This window comes from Diabrotica undecimpunctata, chromosome 1 (assembly GCF_040954645.1).
Source record: "Diabrotica undecimpunctata isolate CICGRU chromosome 1, icDiaUnde3, whole genome shotgun sequence".
Classification (NCBI taxonomy): Eukaryota; Metazoa; Arthropoda; class Insecta; order Coleoptera; family Chrysomelidae; genus Diabrotica; species Diabrotica undecimpunctata.
Window position 1 is genome coordinate 95,368,325 of NC_092803.1, and position 17,187 is coordinate 95,385,511.

Below are 17,187 nucleotides of genomic sequence, written 5' to 3' on the forward strand. Positions count from 1 at the left end.
AATAGGAGTCATGTTGTTCTGTCAGCTTCCAATCTTAATTTTAGTGATGAGATTCCTGAAATAGAGGCTACTCTTGCAGATTTGAAACTGAAAATTGGTTCTTTTGTTGGTTCCCCTTGTGACACTGCCTATGGTCGTTATACTTCTCGGTTATGTCATGTTGCAGGTAGAGTCCATCTGTTAGAATCTACAACAGAGGAAGAGGATGAACTAAAGAAGTCTCTTAATCTTAGAATTCTTACTCTGGAAGGTGAACTTGATTTTAGAGTGACTCCACAGGCTCATTCCACTCCTCATAATGCTAGTGTTTCTGTAAATTCCTTTCCTTTTGTTAAGTCTGCTCCTATTCATAAATGGGGTGTACATTTTTCAGGACAATCAAATGAAAATGTTGTTAGTTTCTTGGAGAAGGTAGAATGTCTGCGTATAGCACGTGGTAACAGCGAGGAAGAGTGTTACTCTTCTGCTGCTGACTTATTTAAAGATTCAGCTTTTACTTGGTACCTCAATAACCGAGGTAGTTTTGCTTCTTGGCACGAGATAGTTGCCAAACATAGATCAGATTTTCTTCCTTATAACTACAAGGATAATCTCCTTGATGAAATCAAGTCTCGTAAACATGCTCCACAAGAGAAAGTTACAATTTTTATTAACGAGATTGTTAGTCTGTGTAAACGTCTGGAGACTCCTCTTTCTGAACCTCATATTGTTAGGATTATCAAGAAAAATTTGTTGCCATCGTACCATTCTAGTCTGGCACTTACAGATATTCCCTCGGTTGTTGATCTTACTGAAAAATGTAAGAAGCTGGAAGAAGTTTTGTCATGGACGTCTGACAGTGTGTCTAGAGCTCCTATTCGGCAGAATTTTAGAAATCCTGATTCGTCCTATTCGGGTAGACCAAATTATTCTCAGTCTGATAATGTCTCTGCTTTTAACTCAAAGATTACCTCTTGGAATTGTCATCAATCAGGACATGGGTATTATGAATGTTCTGAACCTAGAATTCGGTTTTGTTATGGATGTGGACGTCAAGGTGTCCGCAAATTTGAATGTCAATTCTGTTCGGGAAACGACAGAAGGGGTGGGTTGTCCATGGCTCCCGCTCCTCAACGAAATACAGGGAATACAGTCGAAAATCCTCAAAAACCAGGAAGCAGTTTCTCGAGTCTGGATGCTCAAGCATCCACCAGTCAAACTTTTCACCCTCCTATTACTCCTGATTTTGAAACTCATATCTCTGTATTGCAGCAGTTGTTTCAGCGTTTAAAAGATGCAAATTGGACTATTAACTTAGATAAAAGTAGCTTTTTTCGTGAGTCTATTAAGTTTTTGGGATATGTTGTAGATTCACATGGTCTCCATACTGATCCTGATAAGGTATCAGCTATTCGTGATTTTCCAATGCCTAAAAATACCACTCAAGTCCGTCGATTGTTAGGAATGGTGGGTTATTATAAAAAATTTGTCAAGTCTTATTCTACCTTGTTGTCTCCTATCACTGATCTACTTCAAAATTGGAAAAAGGGACAAAATATTGTGTGGACTCCTGAAGCTAATGAAGCTTTCATTAAAATCAAGGAGGCTCTCACAAATTCCCCAGTTATGGTAGCACCGGATTTCTCTAAGCCTTTCTATTTGATGACTGATTGTTCAAACACAGCATCTGGTGGGGTACTCTATCAAATTGTTGATGGAGAAGAACACCCTATAGCCTACACCAGCAAGAAATTAAATAAAGCCCAGAAAAATTATACTACAACTGAAAAGGAGTTGTTAGCTATAATTACAGGTTACATTTTAGATATTTTCTTGAAGGTCGTTCGTTTACGGTCATAACTGACCACAGTAGTTTGGTGTGGTTACAAAGTATGAAGAACCCATCTCCTCAGGACTGATCACCCTGGACTTTGCACTTCACTTGGCTCAGAAATATATTAATACCTATAAGTTGTTCTTAGGGTGTCTGTTAGGTTGAAATTAGAATGTGTCATTTAGAATTGGATCGTTCTGATATTCAGAAGTAAGTCTGTTTAACTTGGATGTCATCTCCTATGCTATTATCTTTTAAAGTATTTGAGTTTTAACATATCTTATTGTATACAGTTTATTTACCTGTCTCTCTAGTATTCATTTGGATTGGTAGATGTGAGTTATCTTTATCTCTGTACCTTACTTGAGTTTCTTTTTACCTTGATGGAGTTTATTTCATACCTTTGAGTTTATCTCTTATCTATACCTTAATTGAGTTTTTCTCGTATCTTTACCTTGAGTTTATCTTTACCTTGATGAGTTTATCTCTTATCTATATCTTGATTATAGAGTCCTAAGAATCTGTCCTTCACTGTTCTTGTCGTGAATAAAGAATCGGATCACGAAAATAGTACAGTTTAGGTATTACAGTTAGGAACTTTATTGTCTTTTACCTTTTGTGCATACCCTCTACCACGAGTAGATGCGGGCTTGCAATTATCTTTTACCTTTTATGCAGACCCCTGACCATGAGTATAGTGGGCTTGCTAGTGTCTTTACCTAAATGCGTTTTTATCGCTACGAAAGTAAGTAGACGTTATGGATTATTTTTAACCTGAATTTTCTGATCTGTTGTTGATACCCAGAACCACATCATATGTATAAGGTGGTAGCAATATAGTTTCAAACAAAGTTATATAGTTTCTTTCAACTAGTCCTAATAAATTAGGCCCTCATTGAACTCTCGGGTGATTAATAGAATCGGGTCACTCCAGTGTCAGTTGGGTAAAGTTGGTAGGACTGTGTTTTCAGTTTCGTTGTGATGAATGGTTCTTAGTAGTAGTGTGTTAAAGATTGTTAATACACACCTGTATTGTAGTTTTAATTATAGGGTTACTAATACTTGAGAATGTAGATGATAAGTAGTGTTAAAAGTTAACTTAATCTGTAAGGTTATAGAATTAGACTTAAAATGTAAGTGATTAAGGCGTAATTGTTTATTTTTTTTTCTTTTCAATCTTTGGTTTTACTAAATTAAAATAAATTATCTCATAAAAAAAATTCCGATTCATTCCATGTCTTACAAGAACAAACTAGTGTAGACGTGCCAAGAGGAATTTCCTATGGACTTTAGTGCTGTGAAAGATAAGATTTACGACTGTACACTCATATGCATATGATTAAGTAGATACATATTTTCTTTATATAGATAGTATATAGGGTTTCAATCAATATAAATACTGGGTCTTTGGTTTTTTTTTCTTAAATCAGGTCTGGGTAAATAAAACTTATATAATTTTGATATATTAGGGGAGGGAAATACACTTAAAGTGGTTTTTTTTAAAGATTATATAAGAAGTACTGACCAAACTCACTTTTGATAAATTACAATTTTGTTAGTTTTTACATTATATGTCTATTGTTAATATATCTATATCTATATACATATTGCTATCAATATATTTATCATTGGTATTTTGCGTTTTATTTCAGTTTCTACTAACCAGTATATAATATAGCAAGATAAGATTAGTCTTTAGTATTTTGTATTTCAGGTGTAGTGTCTCTTTGGCTATTTAAATTTGTTCCTCTGAGCTTAGCCATATCTTTAGTATTTTGCATCACCTCTCTTCCAGTGCTTCTGAAATTTGTAAGCTATACGCTTCCTAAAATCCAATATTCCCGAAGTATAGCGTTTTCAGAGACTGAGTGAGTCAATAAAAAACCACTCATAGAACAAATAGAAACACATAGAAAAAAAATTAATAATTATGATTGATCAAACTGAAGCAATAAGAGAACAAACAGAAGTCCTCAAAACAATTTCCAGGGAGCTAGATAACATAAAAGATTTCTTAAATGAGTTAATTTAAGTTTTTTTTTAATTAAATTTTTAAATTATATGAAGTTTTGTTTGTTTTTCTGTCTCTTCAATCCTAAACCTCTGGATATAGTGTAGCAGTTATCTTGGTGTTATGTATGTATGCAGATACTATCAGTAGTGTTTATTATTAAATCTTGGACATCCACTAGTTTGTTGTACATAGTTTTTTTTCAAGTTTATTTTTAGTTCAACTTCATTGTTAGCTGCATTTAGGTCGCTTATAAGTTCTGCAGGATTATTAGCCATCAGAACAATGTCATCTGCAAACCTCACATGGCTCCATCAAACGATAGGCCTTTGTTCTGCCAGTTCATTTTGCTTGATATATTTTCTAGAGTTGTACGGAAGACCTTTGCTAAAGTCTCTATGTATGGATGGTCAAAACTTCTATTACTGTTATTTATAGTATTTATACTTCTGTTTATAGTAATATTTCTATTACTAAAGCTAAAGTATATTTCATATACTTTAGCTTCACCTATAGTTCTCAATGAAGCATATGGATATAATATAACTGTGGAATAAATAAATTAAATATATATTTATTTTCTTTAAAGTCTGTTTAAAATCATTTTGTTATACAGCATAGATTATTTTAGTAGCATAATATATTTGTAGCTTGACCATATGAAATACAAGACAAATAAGAATGAGATCATACACTTATGTATCTATAAAACAGAAGATTTTGACAGCAGCAATATCTAATACACCCACTTATATTTTATTTATTAATAAAATTATACATTGATTATAACTGATTAGCACACATGAGAAGTCTGAAGCAAAAAAGTTAGTTTGCTAAAAAAAGTTTAGTTGAAATAAAGGAATCAGTCATAAACAATATTTATTATTCTAGAGTACAATTAGAAATATAATAAATGTACATCTCTTTCCATGGCCCACTCAGAATACAATAAGTCCACATTCTAGTATAGGACATATGATTTATGATTATAAAGTCAGGGCTAAACAATAATTTGTATTTATCTGAGTCTTAAAAAAGACTTCTAAAAGTTAAGATAGCTGTGTATATTACTAAGTACCTAATGTATCTTTGTATATTAAAATGATTAATAATTATGTTTTGTTGTAAGCGTCTAGCAGCTGCTAAATCTGGGTTGGATGTTGGTCATATATTAACAATATTGCCAGCAGCATACATGCCATAATCTGGTTCTACAGGGTGACGTTCGTCTGGTATTGGTATGTTGTTCTCTATACACATATTATGTAAAATTCAACAAGCATTTACAATTTTGCCAATGGTCGTAGGATTGTAGTGCAGTCCTGTATCTTAAAGGGCACCTAAACCGATTTTTCAGCACTCCATTACATCGTTCAATCAAAGATCGGATAGAGCACAACCTGTCATTGAACAGTTGCTCTCCTTGATTAACTGGATTTGGCAAAGGTGTCAAAAGCCACGGACGTGTTGGATATCCTAAAAATAAAGGATTACTAAGAACATGCAGTATTAATATGTCATTCTTGTATCAGACTTATTATTCCTTACCTGAATCCCCTAACAAATAAAACACATTAGCAGGATTTCTGCGATAACACTGCTCCATATATGTTGAGACAGGAGATTGAGCCCATATGAATGCATCATGGGATGATTCAGGATATCTTGAATTCACATTCAGAATTCTTAAGTCATAATCACAAACCTGAAATGTATTAAATATGCGTCAGAAGATTTATTGATATACTATTTAGTAGAAGATGAATAATTTGTAGTCATGGTTTTTAGTATGTCACAAATATTTGTAATTGCTAGGTAGAGACGACTGATAAAGTTTAGCTAAAAAACTTTTTTAAGAAGATACTGATTATTTATATATTTAATGGTAAATTCACCAGTTGCACATTTAAGGAGTGGTAAGTTTTCCTGTTAATATATATATGTGTTCTGGATGGTTTGGATCTTTTGGGGCCACTATTGCCACATGTGTGCAATCAATAATTGCCAAAATTCCAGGAAATCCATACAGGTCAAAGAACCTATAAAAGTAAGACAATTCTTTAAAAACTAAAACAAAATCAAGAACCGTTTAGAAGGCTTGTTGAGATTTTATAGGAAAGATAATTATTAATCACCTTGTACGAAGGGCTTCTCTTTCTTGTTGTGTTCTGGGAAATTTCACTTTCTGGTTCAAAATTTCAGGCCTGTTCAAAGCATTGGTAACTTCGACTATAGCTCTACTTGTTGATGCCTTATTGGACTTATTGAAATGTAGTGGTTAGTGCCAGTTATTTCCTGGTGGCTTCCACTGGCAAACCTTAATGCAGCCAAAACCTAAAAGATAAAGAAATTAAAAATAGTCACTTGTTGTATATTGTTTAACATTATAAATTTGTGATAAATTAATGAATTCCAGCTATAGCTACTAACTGCTCATTTACTTACTGTTGTGGTTATAGAAAGGGCAGATGCTCTGGATTGTAGCAACATTAATGGTGATACCATTTCCACAACTTCATTTACCATATCCTTGGTCAGCCTAAAAATTTGTAAAAATTTTCGATCTGACAAAAGAAATGGGTCTGTTGGTTGGAGGACATCCAATTGGATTGTTGTTGGTGCCAATTTGAAGATCTTCAACTGCCTCCAAAACATCATTAAATATAATTCCAGTAGAGCATATTATTGATATCCATCTTTTATTAACTTCCGCTTTTTAAAAAACAAAATACTTAATTTACTTCCCTCGATTTTTGAAAGGTTATGTATTGTTATTTTCGCTCCCATTTACAATTTCGCTTACCTACTATCAGTAGAAATTGTTATTCCCTTAGGGAGTGACATTTCTCTCACAGATTAGGAGAGTTTTTTCAAGAATACAGCATTTTCTGTTTTAGGGAGCCACGCTTACTTTTACGTCACTTTCTCTTGCAATTTCTACTCCCTGAAATTCAAGAATAAGGGCAAAGAATACAAAACCCATTTATTCGCGATTGAAACTGAATGTAGAGGGCAGGTCCATTGCAGTGTTGATTGGTTAAAGGGGAAGAATTACGTCACGAGAGTACAGTTTCGGGCTTAATGTTCATTGATTAGGCGGAAGAGGCAACCGTAGTAAGTCTACGAACTAAAAACTATTTGTCTTATTAATAAAAATTGCTTAGTCCGAAGTTAGTCTCAGATTAAGCGAGTACTAACTTTATTTTCAGAATGTCATTAATAAATATGGACTAAGCTTAGACTAACTAAACCTTCCTTAGTTCTAGAAGTACCTAAAAGTTTATGTTAATAATTGAATTGTTTTAGGAAATTGAATGTGAAGTAACAGGAAGAAGTGCCTTTAGAGGAACTACTAATTCAGTGCGTGCAGGCAAGACCTGCATTATGGGATTGTCGAATGGCGCTCCAAGAAAGGTCAAAGGGTATAAGAGAGAAGCTCTGGACAGAAATTTTTGAAGAGTTTGGTAGCAATCCTGAATTTTCAATTGAATATCTGACAAAAAAATGGAGAAATCTCCGCGATACGTATATTAGATTGAAAGGCGAGTATACACGGAGTGGATCTAGCGCTAAGAAAAAAAAGAAGTGGGTTTACTTTGATTATTTATCATTTTTAAATGATAGCATTGGCTATAAACCAATGGTATCAAATGTTAAAGTGCAATCAAAACATCTCTTACCTTCTGATACTGACACAGTAATACATAACACTGTCAAACAAAATAAAAATGATAATATTGAAGTAGCTTTGATAGATACTTTACAAAAAATTAATGCACCTGCACCTTCACCCACAGTACCATCACCAGCACCTGTTAACCCGATATACTCAAGAATATCAGATTTGTTAAATGTCATGCCTCAAAAAGAAAGAACTTGCTTGGAAATAAAACTACTAAGCATGACTTTTGAAGGAGCAAAAGACTATTTATAAATACATATTTCACTTTTTTTTATAACATGTGTAATTTTATTTTTAAGAATAAAACTTTAAACCTTGATTATTTATTTTAAATTATTTGATCTCTTTACATTTACTAGAATTTGTATAGTAATTAATATTTCAATGGGAATAAGCCACAATGAAAGGTTAAAGTATGTTTATTGACTTTTCAATTTCCACTTCGGAAATCATTCTCAAAATACAAACATTAGTAAATTAAACATTAATTAATTGTGGCTTCCCTTTTAAATATTAATTACTTCCAAATGCCATAAGAAAATAGCTTCAGAACAATATTAGAAGTTGTATATTTTTGTTACTGTAAAAAATCAAACGATCATTATTGTATGTTTGAATTCAAAAGCATTATTTACAAAACATTTATTCAACAATTGTACAAAAATTTTATTTGTTCCACTGGAAAGAAACTGCTCCTTCGTCCATAAAATAGTTTGTTAGCATTGCTCTCATTTTTTCTGAATTTTTACTGTACATATTGCTTCCTAGTCTCTGTATTGATAAAATATTTTGATTATCTTCTCCTCTCCAATCACCTTCAACTAAATCTCCATTTTTATCTTCCCGATCAATTATTGCATTCCCAAAATATATTTTTTCAGAGTTCATAAGCAAATTATGCTTGGACTATTGCTACTACAGTTGACTCAGATGCTATTATGGGCTTTCTGTATATGCGCCATCTTGCTACTAGGAGCCCAAATGTAGTCTCGATAACTCTGCGACCTCTGCATAATCTAAAAATTAATGTTTTCCTAGTAATAATTTTTATGAAATATAATTTTATCCCATATTTTTGTTAAATTTTGCAGAAAATGAAATTTTTTTGCAGTTAAAAAACCTAAAATACTTTTTGTAAAAATCCTACCTATAATTGAAAATTCTCTTGTTCAAAGGCAGAAAACGTCCAGCATATGGACGCATAATATTGGGTAAAAGTGGAAACGCCTCATCAGCACATATATAATAATTTACTGGTTCATCATCCACCAGTGGAAATCTTTATATCGGAAATATTTAGCTGATTGTTAAATAAAAGTTTCCCAATATTTGAGTTTTTAAGTATACCCCCATCACTATGCCTTCCTTCACTTCCTATATCTACCAACGTAAATTTATATTCTGCATCACACATTGCTAATAACACAATACTATGGGTTCCCTTATAATTATAATAAGTTGAACCTGATTTTGGTGGAGCCTATAACATAACATAACACAATTATTTACAAGATGTTCGAATTTATAAATGGATATTCTTACCGGAATAATAACAAGTTTGCCATCCATTGCCCCTACACAATGTGGCAACTGCCATTTATCTAGAAAATCATTTTCAATTTGTAGCCAATTTTCTGGAGTCGGTTTAAGCAACACTTCTTCATTCAAATAATCCCAAATAACTTTACAAGTTTCTCTAATAATATGTGTCACTGTTGAAGTTCCAATACGGAACGCATATGAAATATATACTACCATACTATCTCCACTGGCTAAAAATCTAAAATATTTGTGTAATTATATATTATATATGAAATATAAGAATAAAATTTACCTTAATGTCAAGGCAAGTCTCTCACCGGCAGATATTGGCTCAGGAGTATGGTATGTTTTTGTTAATTTTGGCCCAACAATTTTTAGCAGTTCTTGAAACGTTTCGCTTGACATTCTTAGGTAGTTAAAATATTTTTTAGTCATTAAGGCGCACTTGAAGAAGATTGTGGTAAGCCCCTTGATTTTTTCTGTTTTGAAAAATTGGTCTTACCCAAAATCTTTTTGGGCGACGCCGGCTACGTTCTCGTCGTTTTTGCCTCACATAGTGTAGAAGTCCCAAAATCGACACTTTATTCATTGCATTGATATAATAATTAGGTCTTTGCTCCATTTTAAACATATTTCAAATAGTAAACATAAACACTCCACAAAAGTAAGGTTAATGTTTCAGTTAGACTGTCAACAATATCAAAATGGACCGTGGAAGTGTGACGTCACAACTGTCAATTACTTTCCAAACAAAAGTTGAAATGTCCAATCTCAAGACTTTTTAATTTCTATAAAGTTAACATTTTGCTTCCTCTGCTGCTTTTTCTTTTAAGTATAGTGTTTTTAAGATAATACCATCATAATTCAGTGTTCTATTTCTATGAAATATAGTTTAAAAGTTTAAATTAAAGACATTCTAACCTTACTTTATTGATACATGCATTTTATTCTATTTTTATAAAACAACATGCTTTATTGTTTACACAACCTTGTAAAATTGTTGTAGTAACTATTAGAATACTTAGATATTGCAAAAAGCGGAAAGATTCTGTAAAAAAAAATGAAAAAATAACGAAAAATACAAATTATCCACACTAAACAAGGTTTGTTTGGAAAGTGAAACTGACATATGTCAATAAAATCTACGTCATCACTTCCACGGTCCATTCAGGAGCGCCTAAAAGGAGGACTTCGCAGATTGTGCCGTGACGTCACACTTGACAGATATGAATAGTGACGTCACCATCATCAATTATGTTATATTTATAATTTATATTGTATAACGTAAATTAATAAGATCGTCGCTATAGTAAAAAGACTTATTCTGGTAATTCGGAAAGTTTCTTCACCTCCGATTAAGTATTTATCTGGCAGATGAAAAAGGTAGCCTAATCACGAATAAACTTACCGACAGATAAAATATTTATTTGCCAAATAAGTTATCTGAAAGATAAATTGTGTTTATTGCAGTTTCTAGGTTATAGTGAAAGTAAAAATATAATCTAAATATTGTTTTTTAGTGTTAATCTTGGGTGAGAGACACAGTTCCGGCTTATTAGATTAGATTTCTTAAATGAAATCTAAGAGTGTGATGTTTGTGAACGTGGTGCGAAAATATAATATTTGAGAGAGGATGAACAATTTTAATTTGTGTAATGAATAATGAAGTTTTTTAATAGGTTTAGCATTAGGTAAACCAACAGTGATCAGTGAATATATGTAAACAGTTGTTAATTGTTAATAAAAGATTATAAAAGTACTCTACCTCGTTTTCTTCACTTTGATATTATTTACTATATATGTATATATATATATATATATATATATATATATATATATATATATATATATATATATATATATATATATATATATATCTACATTATATATACCTTATATATATATATATATATATATATATATATATATATATATATATATATATATATATACATCATTCTACCATTGTTGCGTCTGATAACATCCCAATTACATACATTATTGATACCTTCGAATTATTGCGTCCGTATATCGGAAGCAATAATGTCAAGCCATAGTTTTTGTTGTTCCTGTCGTTTTTTAAGTATCATTGGTACGTTTTAAATTGACAAAATGTATATACTTCCTCTTTTTAATTTCAATTTGGCAACATATAATCAGATGACAGAGATATTTTATGATTTAAATTTGAATCAGGACGCAATAGTATTAGCCAACCGTATATTGTTAGTTCATCGATATCGATATTCCGTATTGGCGCTAAGATAATATACTACATCAAGTATACGGTTTACAAACTACGCACATTATTGCATCCTAAATATGGCAACGCTGTTTTCTATTTTTAAAAGCAGTTCACGACGCTGAGGGATACACGATATAATATTTTGCAAATTTGCAATATTTGCATGTGGTTGTCTCGTATTAGTTGTATGTGGAAGTTTTAAATGAATGTTTTTGTTAATTTTGTTAAAAATAGATAACTATCAATATGAATCGTGGGAAGCGAATATTAAATGAGTGTCTAAATCAAAGTTCCGGAGGTAAGCAATTAATAAGTATGTATAATTTTGAACGATCAAGTAATTTATGTGATTGATTTAAATGTTTTATTCATCATCATCATTGGTGCTACAGCCCTATAAAAGAGCCTCGACCTTCCCAAGTCTATTACGCCAGTCAGTTCTATCCATTGCCAACTGTTGCCAGTTTGCTGCGCCTATTTGTCTACCATCCTCATCTACACCATCCCTCCATCTGAGTTTTGGTCTACCCCTTTTTCTACTTCCCACAGGTTGTGACATAAGGATTCTTCTAGGAGGGTTGTTCTGCTGTGATCTTGCCAGATGTCCTGCCCATCTTAGTCTTCCTATTTTTATAAAGGATACTACGTCTTTACCACCAAATATATGTTTATATCTGTGATATATCTCGTAGTTGTACCTCCTTCTCCAAACACCATTTTCACAGATGCCACCAAATATTCTTCTCAGGATCCTTCGTTCAAATATAAGCAGGAGATTTTCATCTGCCTTGGAAATGGTCCATGCCTCAGACCCATATGTCAACACTGGTTGTATAAGGGTTTTGTATATGGTTATTTTTGTTTTTTGGCTTAAGTTTCTGCTTCTCATATGTCTACTCAGTCCAAAATAGCATTTGTTTGCTAGGATTATTCTTCGCTTGATTTCTTCAGTCATGACGTTCTCCTTGGTGATCAGGGAGCCCAAGTATGTGAATTTGTCCACCACTTCAAAGGTAGAATTATCAACCGTGAGTTGGTGGCCGATGTTTCTGGCTCTATTGTTGGGTGTTGATGCCATTATCTTAGTTTTATTTTCATTTACTTGCAGGCCCATATTTTTTGAGGCGTGTGACAAGGTGGTATACATTTCTTCTAGTTTGCGTGTTGTGCGGGCAACTAGATCAACATCATCTGCATATGCCAAAATTTGGGATGATTTATTAAAAATGTTTCCTCTGCTGTCTATTTGGGCATCCCTGACCGCCTTTTCCAAAGCTATGTTGAAAAGGAGACACGCCAGCGCATCTCCCTGTCGCAACCCAACATGCGTTTCAAATGCCTGTGATTGTTCGCCCTGTATTTGGACTTTGCAAACAACTTTACGCATTGTAGCCTTAACCAATCTTATCAGTTTATCGGGGATGTGGAATTCATCCATGGCTTCATACAATTTATTTCTTAGGACACTATCATAGGCCGATTTAAAATCTACGAAAAGATGGTATGTGTCGATATTAAATTCATTGGTTTTTTCCAGTATTTGCCTTAGCACAAAGATCTGGTCTGTTGTTGATCGACCAGGCCTAAAACCACTTTGATATTCGCCAAGAAGCTCCTCTGAATATTCACTCAGGCGACCATATAAAATACTCGAAAATATTTTGTATGCTGTATTAAGGAGGGTTATTCCCCTATAGTTTCTACATTCTAATTCATCGCCCTTTTTGTGTAGCGGGCAAACGATCCCAATACACCACTCTTCTGGGATTTGTTCCTCATTCCAGGCTCTCAGTATGATTTTATATATATGATTAGTCAGAGTAGCACCTCCACATTTAATAAGTTCCGCGGGTATACCATCACTTCCTGGAGATTTATTATTTTTCAGGTGTTTTATTGCATCCCGTACTTCCTGAATTGATGGAGGCTCCAATGGTGTATTGTTGTTTGCTCCTGGGGGTGGTTGATTTGGATCTTCTACTTCGATAGTAAGCAGTTCTTTATAGTGTTCCACCCACCTTTTCAATACTTCTTCTTTTGTATTGAGTATATGCCCCTCCTTATCCTTACATAGTCCGATCCTTGGTTTAAATTCTTTTCTTGCTTTATTTAGATTTTTATAGAATTTTCTTGTTTGATTTTCCTTTTTTAATGCCTCAAGTTCTTCCAATATTCTATTTTCATAAGTTCGCTTTTTTCTCCGATGGATGTACTTCTCTTCTCTTCTGAGATCTTTATATTTTTGTTCTTTTTCGCGGGTTCTTCTTTGCTGCATCAGTTTATATGCATTGTTCTTTCTTCTTGTAATGTCCTCGCACTCAGCATCGAACCACTCATTGCGTGGTGGTGGTCTTTGCGGCCCTAGAATGTTATTTGCTGCGTCTTTAATGTAATTTTTACACATTTCCCATTGTTCACTAATTGTTAGATTCTCTTTAGTTATGTATTTAGTTTCGATATAGTTTTGAAACCTTTCTACCGTTTGCGGGTTTTTGAGGAGTTCAATATTAAGGCGCCTTGTTTTGGTACTTCTCTCCTTCTTCGCATTTGAGATTCTAGCCCGAATTCTTGTGCCAACTAGAAAATGATCTGAATCAATATTGGCGCCTCGATAGGTGCGGACATCCATAAGGTTGGAGAAGTGTCTAGCATCTATGATCACATGATCAATTTGGTTGTTCGCTTTTTAATTTCTATAAAGTTAACATTTTGCTTCCTCTGCTGCTTTTTCTTTTAAGTATAGTGTTTTTAAGATAATACCATCATAATTCAGTGTTCTATTTCTATGAAATATAGTTTAAAAGTTTAAATTAAAGACATTCTAACCTTACTTTATTGATACATGCATTTTATTCTATTTTTATAAAACAACATGCTTTATTGTTTACACAACCTTGTAAAATTGTTGTAGTAACTATTAGAATACTTAGATATTGCAAAAAGCGGAAAGATTCTGTAAAAAAAAATGAAAAAATAACGAAAAATACAAATTATCCACACTAAACAAGGTTTGTTTGGAAAGTGAAACTGACATATGTCAATAAAATCTACGTCATCACTTCCACGGTCCATTCAGGAGCGCCTAAAAGGAGGACTTCGCAGATTGTGCCGTGACGTCACACTTGACAGATATGAATAGTGACGTCACCATCATCAATTATGTTATATTTATAATTTATATTGTATAACGTAAATTAATAAGATCGTCGCTATAGTAAAAAGACTTATTCTGGTAATTCGGAAAGTTTCTTCACCTCCGATTAAGTATTTATCTGGCAGATGAAAAAGGTAGCCTAATCACGAATAAACTTACCGACAGATAAAATATTTATTTGCCAAATAAGTTATCTGAAAGATAAATTGTGTTTATTGCAGTTTCTAGGTTATAGTGAAAGTAAAAATATAATCTAAATATTGTTTTTTAGTGTTAATCTTGGGTGAGAGACACAGTTCCGGCTTATTAGATTAGATTTCTTAAATGAAATCTAAGAGTGTGATGTTTGTGAACGTGGTGCGAAAATATAATATTTGAGAGAGGATGAACAATTTTAATTTGTGTAATGAATAATGAAGTTTTTTAATAGGTTTAGCATTAGGTAAACCAACAGTGATCAGTGAATATATGTAAACAGTTGTTAATTGTTAATAAAAGATTATAAAAGTACTCTACCTCGTTTTCTTCACTTTGATATTATTTACTATATATGTATATATATATATATATATATATATATATATATATATATATATATATATATATATATATATATATATATATATATCTACATTATATATACCTTATATATATATATATATATATATATATATATATATATATATATATATACATCATTCTACCATTGTTGCGTCTGATAACATCCCAATTACATACATTATTGATACCTTCGAATTATTGCGTCCGTATATCGGAAGCAATAATGTCAAGCCATAGTTTTTGTTGTTCCTGTCGTTTTTTAAGTATCATTGGTACGTTTTAAATTGACAAAATGTATATACTTCCTCTTTTTAATTTCAATTTGGCAACATATAATCAGATGACAGAGATATTTTATGATTTAAATTTGAATCAGGACGCAATAGTATTAGCCAACCGTATATTGTTAGTTCATCGATATCGATATTCCGTATTGGCGCTAAGATAATATACTACATCAAGTATACGGTTTACAAACTACGCACATTATTGCATCCTAAATATGGCAACGCTGTTTTCTATTTTTAAAAGCAGTTCACGACGCTGAGGGATACACGATATAATATTTTGCAAATTTGCAATATTTGCATGTGGTTGTCTCGTATTAGTTGTATGTGGAAGTTTTAAATGAATGTTTTTGTTAATTTTGTTAAAAATAGATAACTATCAATATGAATCGTGGGAAGCGAATATTAAATGAGTGTCTAAATCAAAGTTCCGGAGGTAAGCAATTAATAAGTATGTATAATTTTGAACGATCAAGTAATTTATGTGATTGATTTAAATGTTTTATTATTTCTGTTAATATAGATAGTAAGCCTGCACCTGGTCTATATAATAACATTCAAAAAAATTTGGAATATTCGACAAATGGGTATTTAGAAGTTGACATTAACTTTTTTGAAAATCAAAAAGCAAATTTAAAAATTCCAGAACAATGTAAGTACTTTACAACTATTTTTAATTTATTTATATTTTAATATTGAATTCGTTTCCAACCATTTTTGCAGGTACTAATTCAGACAGTAACTTTCAGTTTAACCAAAAATTGTCAAATTGGTTTTGCAATCGAGGTTTTATCACGGAAAATAATGAAAACTGTCCAGCTAGACAAGAATTTATTGACAACTGTGAAAATCAAAATATTTTACAAATATCAAGTGATGTAGACACCCCTGCTCTTACGACAGAAACGGAAAATACTGAAAATGATTATGTTTTAAAAAAACAGGTAAGTTGCTGCTAAAAAAATATACTTATTTACTGTTCAAGAATTATTTCGATAGGTACATTATGGTGTTATCTCAGCAAAAAAATACATTCGAAAAAGACTTAGTGTCATTTCCAAGTAAGCCTGGAATATCCTTTTCATGGATCATCAAGTGACAAATTTTATGTGTCACCATGTTAGATAAAATTTATTGTTTAAATCATCCTCTAACTCTAAGTATAACTATTTATAAAAAGGTATCATAGTAATATACATAATCTCCCTGTATTTTGGGTCATGTATTCCAAAGAAGAAATCAATAAATTAGTTGGATATAATTTACTTATATCAATGCTTAATTTTTGGTAAGATACAGGGTGTTACGGTTTTAATTTTGTTATAGTTATTTTTATCGAAACTAAAATAATATTACAATATTTGCATAATATGTATTATTGGTCGGTTGTTATTGTCGGAAGATCTAAAGCCGGTAACGCTTTTGCTGTACCGTGCAGATAGAGACACCTGTGGTTCATGCATATTGCACCATCAATACAAGATTATCATAACTCAAAAAGTTGCTTTTTACAGAAACAACAATTTAATTTGGCTCTAAAATATAATCTTCAATAACAATAAATTCAATTACAATACGTTAACAATAACAACACAATAATTTTTGTACACTTTATTAATGTTAAACAAAATAGTAAATACATAATACAGTATACTCCCTCTATAACGAACACGGTTATTACGAGGTTTCGCTTATAACGAGATACATTAGATGCCCCGTGAAATTTCTATTGAACTATAACCGTCTATAGCGAGGCAAATTTGGTTATAACGAGAGAAAATAAGATCCAAAAACGTGTTTTTACGTCCGGTCGTGGCTATAAATAAATACCTTTTCAAACAGCCCCTCAATAAACTTAACTGCAGCCCGCAATAAACTTCTTTACAATGAAT

At 32.2% G+C, this 17,187-nt stretch overlaps 1 long non-coding RNA gene across 1 annotated transcript; it reads left to right on the forward strand.

The window, feature by feature from the left end:
• Positions 1 to 15,649: 15,649 nt before the first annotated feature.
• LOC140439711 (uncharacterized) lies at positions 15,650 to 16,234 on the forward strand. The gene is made up of 3 exons (XR_011950687.1): positions 15,650 to 15,731; positions 15,819 to 15,947; positions 16,019 to 16,234. It is a non-coding gene; the product is annotated as an uncharacterized lncRNA (long non-coding RNA).
• Positions 16,235 to 17,187: the final 953 nt, after the last annotated feature.